General features: G+C 40.1%; 1 long non-coding RNA gene across 1 annotated transcript; it reads right to left on the reverse strand.

Annotated features, from left to right (window-relative positions):
* Positions 1-341: 341 nt before the first annotated feature.
* LOC139433908 (uncharacterized) lies at positions 342-1,553 on the reverse strand. The gene is made up of 3 exons (XR_011643303.1): positions 1,378-1,553; positions 1,192-1,288; positions 342-951 (listed from the first exon to the last, which is right to left on the reverse strand). It is a non-coding gene; the product is annotated as an uncharacterized lncRNA (long non-coding RNA).
* Positions 1,554-13,236: the final 11,683 nt, after the last annotated feature.

Genomic DNA, 13,236 nt, shown 5'->3' on the forward strand with positions numbered 1-13,236 from the left:
TGGAGTGTACTCAAGTGTATGATTGCGATTCTATAACACAAACTATCAGTGTAATCAACAATATCGTAAAATAATTTCATAATGTGGGCTCATTTTCTCCCAAACCTACACTTTCTGCTTGAGTTAATCTCCGTCAGAAAGTAGTTCCTATAAAGTATAGTTCCCTTGGTAACGCTAGCCGATCAATCGAACACTCCTGCTTCCCCGCTTACAGTTATTGATATAATTATAGTAAATAATATATTATTAACCAATTTATTGACAACAATTCTTGAATTAGGCTATTTATTTACATATTTAACATTTTGGCTTCAGAATGAAGGTGGATGTTCATGCTGCCATTAAATGTGCAATTTTTGAAATAGCTGTCCATGAACTCCATGCCAGACTTTTTTGCAGGTGGTGCTGTGGTGTTCACGGGTAGGACTACGTTATCGGAAGAGCTTTCCTCCAGTGGCCGTTTCATGGCATGTCCCGGACCGGCAAAAAGCGCGTTGCTCCACATCTTTCTGTTGTCCAGAGATGGAGCCCAGTAGCTGCGAAGCGATGACTCGTTTTTATGCCCGCTAACGGACATTATTTCTCTGGCCTCCAACCCTGCCTCCGCCAGCCGCTGTATGCAGGTGCTTCTGACGCAATGGTTGGTGTAACGCGTAGCAGTGCCAGCCTCTTCACTAATGCGGGTCATCATGGACCCCAGGCTGTTCACCCCCAAGGGCTCCATGCTATACCACACCGCATCCCCAGGCTTCACCGACTTCCTTGGATGGTGGTAGAAAGCCTTTGCTGATTCAGGCAGTGTTGATAGGTAGGCCTCGAACTAAGCTACCGGGCAAAGGGCATTGCCCGGCTCCTCAAACATTGGCCCTCTCCTGTTCTGGTGCTCCCTGTCGTTGTGGCATTTATGATTTTTAGTTTCCTCGTTAAATGCCATCGTCACATATTTGGTGCCTTAAGGATAATTTAAAAAAAAAACGAATGTTAGGCAAGTTTGACCTTATGAAGCAACAACAAAGATAATAACAATGATGAAATAATAACAATGATGAACAATATAATAAGAACAACAACAATAATAATAATAGCCTGATAATAATAAAAGCTTGTAGGCTTAATGATAATAACTTTTTCGTTGCCCAGCCCCTCTGAGTGACTTGATGAGTCCGGCGAACGCGTGTTTGATCAACTCACCTGCAGAATCTCGTTTAACAACGAAAGATTGTGGAGTGAGTTTCCTCAGGCCCTCCTTTCCCCTTCTTCCGAAATGCAGTTGGGTATCGAACCACACCTGTAATGTAATGTAGGAAATGTCTACTGTAAAAACAATTTCCTTGCGGATCAATAAAGTAGCTATTATTATGCTATTATTATTATTACCTTGTTGAGGAGGCCCCGTGGTGTGTTTGGGTCCATGGCCCGGGACTTCCTCAGGATTTCGAGGTCCTGGTTGGTGATAGTGGGATGGTGTTCAGTTTTGTCCTGCCCAGCCCTTCTGAGTGACTTGATGAGTCCGGAGAACACGTTATTTGAGGTGGTAAACTCATTGTCTTTCATCAAACACCATGCCCGGCTGTACGGAGGCTCATTAACGAAGCGGTTGATCCCAGCTCTCAAACCGACATAGGTACTAATAGCGTACTGCTGGCCCTTAGTGTTTCTAACACTTCCATAAAACTGGCGAAGTAAGCTGTTTATCTCCGGTTTGGACACTGTTCCGAAATCCACCATTTTCTCCTGGGTTTTTAAGAACGCTTTGAGACATTTGACAGCCCAGGTAGTTGACGCCAATGTATTCTTTTCGTTGCGACTTTTTTCCAACGCACTCAGCTCGTCAGTTGAAACAGCCGCAAATCTTTCGTTGGTTTTGTGGTCTGTGTCCATGTCCAACCATTCATCTATACTGAGGCCCCCCAACAAATCAAAATTAACTATAAAATCTGACATTTTGTAGCAAGAGACAATGTAACAGTGTAACGGCTGTGTGTCGCTATGGAAACCACTACTTCTCCGCTGCTTTCTTGTTCCAGTTCGAAAAGCAAACTGCAGGCAGTTTGCTTTTCGGCCCAACGGTATACCGTTTTTCTCAGACGCGGAGGGATACTGACTTGTTGTGAAAAGACACGTTCTATTTGACCGTTGTTTGATCGTGCAATCAAACACGCCTATTGACCAATCAGAGAGCTTGCTCACACCTATGTGTTATAGAATGGCCCATCAACCACAGCTCTCTCCCCCCTCCCCTCAATTTCCACAATTCTGATTCCGATTCCGATTCTACTTTTCGATTCCGGTTCTTAACGGTTCTCAATTCCGATTCTTTGAGGGGCAGGGTAAAAAAACGATACATGCTTCTTCCACCAACATTTTTTTTATATTCACTGCTATGTAACTGTAACCTGAGAACCACTGAAGCTACAACAGTGCAACAGTCCAACTTTTAAAGAACAGTTCTTGTTGAGAAAAACAAGCATATCTGCCTTCTCAGGCATACCGGGAAGAAATGTTTAAACATTTTAAAGTAAAATGCTTCAATCTGGTGTACTTTAAGCAGAATTACTAGAGACTAGATCTAGGGGGTACAACTCTAAACACCCATATGAAAAAGATCGGTTTACATTTTAATAATTAAATAAGTATGTGAACATAACCAATAACCTACCATAGCCAATAACAAGTAACGTATTTTTGTTGTTGTTGTTCATTCATATCTTATTTTACTATTTTATTTATGCATATTTTTTTATCTCTCCAGTTTAAAACGATATGTCTGGTTTACTGTCCTATAGTATACATTGAAATGATTTCAAACCTGTTTTATCCCAATAATTATAAAGGAGTGCCTTGGAAATATGTGTTTACATAAATTGTGATCAAAACGTTTGAGACCCACTGAGATAACTTAGACTAAAGTGAACTAGCTAAACACTGAGAGTCCTTTACCTCACTGAGCTGAAGTTATCAGCCTCTCAGTCTGACTGGAGAGGACTCTCCCTCCACATCATTGTAGAAACATCTTCTTCTTCTGTTAGAGCAGCTAGCACCAGATGCTAATAACAACAGCGCGTACCGGTGCACCCTCGCTCGCTCCCACGCTCACTCACACTTTGGCTGTGAGCTGCGGCTGCCAGATAAGCCAACATCCCCCATTTTCATCACTTACAGCGCCCATCGTACAGGGCAAAAGGGTGTTACATTTACTTAATTATGAATGTTGTTACATCAAGGCCCGAAAATTAGGATGAGCCCCAACGGTCAAACGTTTTTTTTTCCTCCCAGAGCTGTCAGCGCAGCGCCTCCACAGATCTGGCGCCCTAGGCGAACATGGTTACGCTGTAGGAAGTGTAGGTACAACGTTACATTTCCGCCCCGCCGCAGTCATACAGTAGGCTACGGAGAGCGGCGAGAAACATTTCCTCAGGCATCGAAAAGCGGAACTGAAATTCACATTTCTAAATGATGCCGTTGGAATCGAAATGTATTCTTATCATTCTTTATGAGCGCAGAAATAGTCTTAAAATCAGACCTGTTTTTTAAATGAAATCTGACGGCAGGCAGTTAGCTCTGATCACCTATGATAAATGCGCCACACCTAATCGCTGGCCATTCAGCCACAGAGCTCCCTCTATATACAAATCAAACTGTAGACGGTGTGAAAGCAACTATTGTTTTAAATAATGGTCGGAATGTGACCTGTGAGCCTTCTGAATTACCTTGGGGCAGCACATTCTAAACTAAAATGTTCAATCAATAAAGTAACATCTTATCTTATAATATCTTCATATTAATATTAATAATAAATCATACAGTATGTGTCCGAAAGGGAGCAGGAGGAAGCAAACACAAAAATATACAAAAAATATACTGCATATTAAAGCAAACGATTGTAAAGGTAAAAGTATGAGCATAACAAATAAAGAAGTGTAATGTAAACATTTACATTATTATTATGATTATTTAATATATAAAAACTATATATTATTGAATTACAAGATTAGATATACTTTAGTTGATCTAAAAATATTGATGTGTTCAAATGCTCTTCAAAACACAACTGAAAGTCCATGAAACGTGTCTTTCTGTATGTGTGAATGAAGTGCCATCTCCTGGTTAAAACCTGAAATTGAAAATATGGCAACGCCCTCTTGGAAAATAGTGGGAGGGCTTAACATTCCTCGATACTGGTCTTAGGCAGGTCGTAGGCAGGAAGCTGTAAGCTGGAGTCTGAAATGAGGTGCTACATCTGTACTTCTTATATCCGTTAGTGCAGCTAGCACCAGATTCTAATAACAACAGCGCCGGTACCGGTGCGCCCTCTCCCTCCCTCGCTCACTCTCTCGCTTCCACGCTCGCACTTTGACTGCGGGCGCCTGATAAGCCAACATCCCCCACTTTCATCACTTACAGCACCCATCGTACAGGGCAAATGAAAAGTGTAACCGGGTGTTACATTTACTTAATTATGGATGTTGTTACATCAAGGCAGAAAATTAGGATGAGCGCCAACGGTCAAAAATGTTTTTTCCCCTCCCAGAGCAGCGCCCCCCATATCTGAAGCCTATCTACCCTGCCTAGTGCATACAGTGGCAATGTCTCAAGATTTAGCAAAGATACACCTTTATTGAACATACAGTAACACAATACTACAAAACCATATAGCAAACAATCAAAAATGAAAAACGGTCGCCACTTATTATTTTGAATTATTTTGTTGGGGTACCTGGCTGTCGCCCCCTAGCAGCAGTGCTGCACCGCCACTATTTGTATATAGGGGAAACACTGTATGTCATCACTTTCCCACTGCTCGTGTGTATGAATATTACATTCTGTGAACTGTTGATGTGTTATCTCCCCCCCCTCTCTCTGGAGGGTCTTGTTGAAGGACTCTCAGAGGGACTGGTTCTAACCTGAAGGAGCTCACATCAAAGAGAAACCTGATTGGCAACATGCAGCTTTCATCACATGCTTCCTGCTCTCCCAGATGACGCCAGCTGCTACCTACGTGTGTGTGTGGACATGCATGATGTGTGTATGAAGTCAGTGTGCCTGAACTTTAGTAACACGCTGCTAAGAGGACAATTTATATTGACGCCAATGTTGGGGTTGTCACTCAAAAAAGTAATGCCTTACTTTACTAAATGACTATCTGCTGAAAGTAATTAGTTACATTACTTTTGTTTTACTCTGGGACATCACCTGAGATCCACCATAAATCAAATGAAAAATAACAATATAAAGTTAAACGCAGTGGCGAGCCGTGACTTTTATACCTAGGCCCTCTGACCCCCCCTTCCATAAAAAAGAAGAGTTATTACGTCACAGCGTATACTTCAGCGGAATATCAAAACAACGTCCCGGGGTGCAAAACCCATCAATGACAGCGACCCTCTACCACACAAAACAACACCATTTATATAAACACCTATCATGACAGGGCTTCCACAGCCAAGTAGCAATTACAAATGAATTAAGTCGGCACAGCGGCCCACGTTGAAAATTACTTAGGCCTACCTTTGATGATCAAATCACTTAAACACAAAGTCCATCCTCCTGTCCTTTTGGATGAAGCACTTGCGGGTCATTCAGCTGATCCTTTGCCACTCCAGTTTATCATTGTAACTCAATCTTGAAAATGACTCGGTTAATCATTTCCCAACAATGTCATCACTTTCACTGAAGTGAGCCATCATGAACAAACTTATGCTAATTAGCTACTTCCCCCTAGCTTGACCCGTTGTTATAACACACATGCATAAACTTGACAGCGGGCAAAACTTGTCATAAAGTCGGATAAGTAAAAACGGACAGGGTGTCTGCCGCCCATCAGCTCCTATCTTCACAGTAACTTGCAGAGACGGCCAAAGGAGCTTCTTTCATTTAACCCTTCGCATTCCAACAGAAACTGAATAGGCAGATTCGAAGGATTTATTTCTTTGGAAATGTTATTTTAAATCAAATTATTTTGTTATGTTTCGGAAAGATGTCAATGAGCATAAATGGCAAACACAGGAAGGAAGACCAGGCACAGGGAAAACAGAATTTCAAAATAAACCCACAAAACAAAAATCATGACAAAAACTCAGTGTAAGGTCATGAATGCAGTTAATTCTCCTCCTGGAAAAAACCTTCTGAACATTGAACAATGAAGGAATCCTAACCTGGGTGAAGCTAGTAGCAGTGATAGTGAAGATTACAACTCTCAATTATTTATGTGTTAATAATTTGTATTTTAAAAGTGGAATATGTGTACTTGTTGTGTGCGCTTAGACAGTCTCTGTATCTCCTGTTGGTTGGTAACAGATTTCTTACACAGTGTTGTGTGTTTAAATCCGTGATGCCTACTTTACATATCTATTTAACGACACATTTCTGCACAAGGAGTACAACAGAACAGCCATACATACTTTTATAATTGATCGCTTTTAACCCCTTACAGAACACAGATGTTCACAGATCATCACAGATTTCTTCATGATGTATTTATTGAAAGCTTGCTCTAATGATTTCAGTTTTGGTTGCTTAATTTGCAGCCAGATCTACAACCTGTTTTTATAATTAAACTTGCAAAATGCATAGTATATTTATTAAGCAAATATATAAGGTTTAAGTACATCTTTATGCATATGAGCATCCATATCCACAAAGATGTGTAATAAAGTGGAGCTGGCTCTCTCTCGACGCGGTGCAGCATATCATTATTTGAGAGAGACAGCTGACTGACATGCAGTGGTCTCTGGAGGCACGCTGAGCTCATTGCTCTGCTTTTGCTCTTCTCTCTCTTCTCATGTTCCCAATCCCCCTTGCTCTCTCAATCTCTGTCAATTTGTTTGAATTCCCTGTCTGATATAATTAATTTCAGTTCATAGATCAATTGCTCCCCTAAGGATTAATGAAACTGAGTACGATTTCATAGGTCATCATAAACCCTGAAAAGCTCCAGATTATACTCTCTCACTCAATCAATGTCATATATTGGCAAGATAAAAAAGATGAGATTAAAATGTGTGTACTACCTTATGGATAGTTAGACCTAAAGGATATAAACATGTTCTTGCTGGGAAAATTTCAATTATAAAACATATTTCCTCATAAAGATTGCAAATGACACTGACACTGACATGTTGGTATTACATTGACATAGCTTGCAATCATTGTTGTTTTCTTTTTATGTATCTTGTATTCCCGTTTGAGGTTATTCAATAATGTACAGATAATATCAATCTGCTTGATTTTTGGTTATTGAAAGTTATTATCCCATAATTACAGTATAAATAGAGAAGCTGTCAAACAATAGAACATGTATATAGTTAATAGGTCTGTTCTGACTGTTAGGGGATTTTAATACAACCAATTATTGTATGTGTTGTATATATTTATTCTCATGCAGATTACCATTCAATTGACAATTGTCTATTCTTAAAGATCCCTTGTCATGGCCATTTCTACTGATCATGATTCCATTGTTGAGGTCTACTAGAATAGATTTATATTGTTCAATGTTCCAAAATCACATTCGTTTCTCACACAGCATCTCTGTATAGTCTGTGTGTTCACTCTCTGTCCTACACAGAGCTTTTGTTGGAGCTCCTTAATTATTGGCACAGCTGTTTCAATCACTTCTCAAATCTCTATTAAAAAATGTAATAATTGTTACAACTCTGCCGTTCAAATTATAACTTGTTCTGATAAGCCCGGATTCTATGATGCTTCAAAATATTATATTGCTAGATATTACTGCACTGTAGTTGGGACTAGATTTTTAGAATATGAATTAATTTGTATAACTATAAACTGTTTTTCAATAAATACATGTAGGTCCATTGAATCATCTCTTGACTACAAAACACTACAGGTCCTTGGTTTCCTGCAGAGAACCTTCAAATCTTCAAATGAACTATTCATATTTTAGACTGCACTGTAACTTTTATCCATGTATTTTTCCTTAATGTTTATTTTATTAGCTTTTCTTTTTTAATGCTTAATGTCTTTCATTTCTTTTTTGTAAAGCACTTTGAATTACCCTGCGTCGAAAAGTGCTATATAAATAAACTTGCCTTGCCTTCCCTTCAAAAACATTGCACTACGATTAGCATAGTTTAGGCTGCGTAAAGTTAGTGTGTGGGCGGCTACAGCCGCGGGGTTAAATGGACATCTACCAAGTGAGAGTCAGTGGTTCGATCCCCAGTTCTTGCAGTCAACATGTCCTTGGGAAAGATAGTGAACCTCAAATTGCTCCATTATGCATGTTGCCTACCTATTGAAGTGAATGTAAATCGCTTTGATAAAAGGGTCAGCTAAATAACATGTTGAAACATGGAATTGAGGCTCATTTATGTATCTCCGCCGACTTTGATAACAAGAACAGGAGAAGAGCCGTACATACAGCCTGCATATGATTAAAGCAAACCTGACAGCTGGTTGACACAGGTGTCCCCGCTGCTTATCTTCAGCTATCAGAAGAGGCCTGATGGGCCCCTGGGGACCAGCGAATGGAAACCAGCCGGCTTGTTAGCACTGAGTCCAGAAGACTCACACAGCAAAGGAAGCCTGCAACAGCCCCAGGAGTGTTAAAAGGCTTACTGTCAGCGTGGTCATTGGTCTAAACCAGGGGTGGGGAACCTCCGGCCCCCGAGACCTTTTGCTACGGCCCTCGAGGTAATTTATAAACATACGCAAAAAATAAAATAAATCTAGACCGCAAAAAAATTAAACAAGCGAGTCCCTGTTTTTCCTGGCCAAGGTCAGTGACCATGAACACATCACGAGCCTAACGTGTCATCACGTGGTATATGTCTCGTCTGACAGGGATGCAGTTCTGACCATGGTTCTGACGGAGAGCAGAGCACCAGAACGCCGCTCTGCCACTTCCACAAATTGCAGTACCCATAAGGAGCCGTACACATGCCGCAGTTTTTGCGTGGCTGTGTCTTTAGTTGAAAGCCCAGTGGTCTGTTCATCTGTCATACTGATCATAAAGTCAATAACTGTGTTGTTATCATTAGCATCTGGTTAGCTAGCTATGCTAACGAATATAAGAAGCTTTTTCTACAACCAGTGAGGTAAAGGCACATCTTTATATGATAATTATAGTTATAAAAAAATAAGAGAATAAAGTAAACGGGTATAAAATACTATGACAGTAAAAAAAGTTGTTATTAATAAACAAGAATACAGTTTGAAAGGGGAGTGATTTGTAAAATATCCATAAAGAAAAAGAAAATCTGCTTACAGTTCTGTTTCATATGGGTGTTGTTGAGAGATGTATCCATAGATATCTTAATGTTGCAAAGTGCACCAGATTGATGCTTTTAACTCAACATTTAAAAAAAAAAATCTTCCCGGGGGAGAACACCCTCCTAGAGGAGGTTAGGTCCCCCCTTAAATCATATTCACATGGATAGGAAACTAAATTCATTTGCACACATCTTGTGTCCATAATATTTCTGTTTGGGTGGTCATGCCACAACCAGGCATGCACGTGCATGCATGAGTCATAGTAAAATATCTGGATTAAGAGGTTTCTTTTTCTTTACACAGCATGAAAGAAAGGCCGAATGAATGGGCTGTGATTTTAGTATTTTTAAGCAGAGGTCAATCATTTGTACGGCCCTCGGAGGATGTTGGAAAATTGAAATGGCCCTTGCGAGGAAAAAGGTTCCCCACCCCTGGTCTAAACAATCGTTAAGGTCTTTGTTGTTTTATAGGATGTGTCCCCATTGCATTTTCCAGTTCATTGGCTTTGTTTACTGACTTCTATTGTCCTGTCCATAGTATCATCCAAATGAATAGTATGAAGGTCCTGAGCTTATTAGAGGGCATCTGACGACCAATCATACATCTTGAGGTTTCCTTTATGTCTTCAGGCACCTTTGTTGCTCTTTCACTAAAGCTCCTTTTACCCATGTCGAGTTCTTGTCACTGCTGTTATCAACTTCCAGAGGTTTCATTCAGAAGAAGGTTGCCGTTTCCTTCTGCCTGCGAGAAAAAACAACCAACCTGCGATGTGTTCTAACGTTTATCACTGTCTTGGGATCATTAATAGTGGTTTATTGCTCTAACCTCCAGAACTTTTCTGCTGAAAAGGTTATCTTGCTGCCTCAAACACCATTTACATTTTTAACCAAGTGTATAAGGTAACTACCTAAAAAAACAATCTGACATTTCTCTGTGATCCAAACAACCTCTCCTCCATCAACAGTCCACTCAAACATCCATTCATCTCTCCCTTATCTCCTTTTTAATATAGTCTCCTCCAAACCGTCTATCTGCCATACCCATTCATTAGGGGTGTAACGGTACACGTACCGAAATTATTCGGTACGGGCCCTTCGGTTCGGTACACGTGTGTACCGAAGTGTACCTAACGCATATAACGTTAAACGTAAAAAATTGAGAACGTGAACAACTTCTTGGAAGTAATCTCAGGTGCTGCATTCAGAGTAATTTGCACCCATTGTGATCAACGCGTCATAGAGCGAGCAAGTCATTTCATTGGACGGGCTGGTCAGAGGGATGCGTTCACATGTAGTCAGTAATTTGAGGAACTGTCGAAATGGCGAACGCAGATAAAGTTGAGCTCGAAAATCCTCCAGCATCATTGAAGTCTCCGGTTTGGGAACATTTTGGTTTCGCAGTTACGTACAAGGATGACGGACAAAGACAGGTGGACCGAACCAAAGCTGTGTGTCGGCATTGTTCAACTAAAATTGGTTACGCGGCTGGCAATACATCAAACTTGCACACTCATTTGAAAAGGCATCACCCGAACGTGAATATTACCGGTACCAAAAGACTGAAGTGCAAACCCAACTCCCATTAGCATTTAAGCCTCCACCACTCGCAAAAACTTCAGACACGTCCGAGCCAAAGCTATTACAAACGGCAAATATCCTTATGTTGCCATGTTAGCAAAGCGCTACCTGGCTGTATCTGCTACTACCTCTGTCCCTAGCGAGAGGGTGTGTTCTCCACAGCAGAAGACATTGCTAGTGCCAGCAGATCTGCCCTTTCGGCAGCAATGTGGACAAGTTCATCTTTCTTTAAAAAAACATGAAAATACAATGACAAGCAAGTCATAATGTCAAACTGGCTGCTTAGGTACTAGTACAGTACAGTTCAGATTATTTCAGTTCATCGAAAAGCTGCACCTTAATGTTTATTTTATTATATTTTATATTTATTTGAGTGAATATTCATAGTTTAATAATAATTAAAAACCCAAAACTAATAGTTTGTTTTGTGAGTACTAGTACAGTACAGATACAGATTATTTCAGTTCATCGAAATGCTGCACCTTAATGTTTATTTTATTATATTTTGTATTTATTTGAGTGAATACATTATTCACAGTTTAATAATAATTGAAAACAAATAATGTTATGTTTTGTGATAATTTTTTCTGCTGTACCGAAAACGTACCGAACCGAACCGTGACCTAAAAACCGAGGTACGTACCGAACCGAAATGTTTGTGAACCGTTACACCCCTACCATTCATCCATCACACTGGCAGTCTCTGGAGAGCCGGAGTATTTATCCTCACCTTTCTAATTATCCACACAGTCCAGGCCAAAAGCAGCGGAGCTATTAGTTGGCAAAACACACACCGGATTAGGCTGAATGGAAGAAATAACTTCCTGGTTAATCATCCGGCTTAGGTGTCTGTGCAAATAATGAGAAGGAATGACCTCAATGATACCTTGGTGTCAAACTCAGGAGTTTCCCAAATTGGAGGAATGTGGGATTAAGAACAGGTATGTCAATTTTCCATACAGTTAACTGCTTAATCTATGAAACGGAAAGGGACAGAAAGAAAAACGCAAACATAAAGAAAAGTTATTATTTATTTATTTGGGGTCACATTATAACATTAACAAAATTGGTCAAATAAAATAAAACGAAAAAGTACATAGGGGTTGTTTGAAATTCTAAATATCTACACTTGTACACATGAATCTACTCTGATTCAGAACGCTGCTGCTCGAGTCCTCACTAACACTAAGAAAGTGGACCACATCACTCCTGTTCTGAAGTCTTTACACTGGCTTCCTGTGTGTCAAATAATAGATTTCAAAATACTGCTGCTGGTTTATAAAGCACTGAATGGTTTAGGCCCAAAATACATTTCTGACCTCCTGCTAAACTATGAACCATCCAGATCTCTCAGGTCTTCAGGGACTGGTCAGCTTTCTGTCCCCAGAGTCAGAACTAAACATGGTAAAGCAGCGTTCAGTTATTATGCTCCAAATATCTGGAACAGACTCCCAGAAACCTGCAGGTCCGCTGCAACTCTGACTACTTTTAAATCCAGGCTGAAGACTTTTCTCTTTGTCGCTGCTTTTAATTGAACTATTCATATCTTAGACTACACTGTAACTTTTATTATCTTTGCTTTTAAATGAGAGTCTATATGCAAGTTATTGGAATGATATATTAGAGAAATAGATACATAATTACTAAGCAGATGAATGTTATGGATGTTGTTTCAACAGTTCAGGGGCCTCATTTATAAAGGGATTTACGCTCAAAAAATGGCGTATGCCAGTTTCTAGGCAATGTTTGCGATTTATAAAATATTAACTTGACGGGAAAATGTGCGGTCCTCCACGCAAACTCTAACCCATGCGTACGCACTAAGCACAAAAACGGGAGAGACGAGAAACTGCGACACCAGAATGAAGAATGGAGAGAAATATGTGGAAATAATACCATAAATAAAATGTTACCTCATTTATCATATATGAAGAATTAATTTTCACAAATTGATTAAAGCCAATCTTAAAATGATTAAACAAACGCCTGTTTGCGACTCCTCAGTGCACACAAAAACACAACTTGGAGAAATAAATAAATACGGATATGTTAATGAAAACCACCTCGAATATGTTGTGTTAATGTTATGAAATGTTTTCTCATAAATGATGCGGTAAGCAGGAGGACAGCATTACGTCTAAACTCACGCCGTTGCATTTCTATAGGTTGTACGAGCATGGTTTTATATACTATCATGTTTAATCGTGTTTTATGCCGTTTGCCAAGACTTGATAAGTCGCTCGTAAAACACAACACATTAGTTGTATTTCCTTTAACTGGTGGATATAGGGTTGCTGCGGGGGGGGGGGGGGGGGGGGGGATGCACAGGCTGCAGTGGAGACGCTGCGCACAGCTGATCGACAGCTGGAACACAAACCACCAAATACAAACAAATAATTCAGATCCGCCATGACTCCACTCCGGAGGG

Source organism: Pseudochaenichthys georgianus, chromosome 5 (genome assembly GCF_902827115.2).
Source record: "Pseudochaenichthys georgianus chromosome 5, fPseGeo1.2, whole genome shotgun sequence".
In the NCBI taxonomy this organism is placed as follows: Eukaryota; Metazoa; Chordata; class Actinopteri; order Perciformes; family Channichthyidae; genus Pseudochaenichthys; species Pseudochaenichthys georgianus.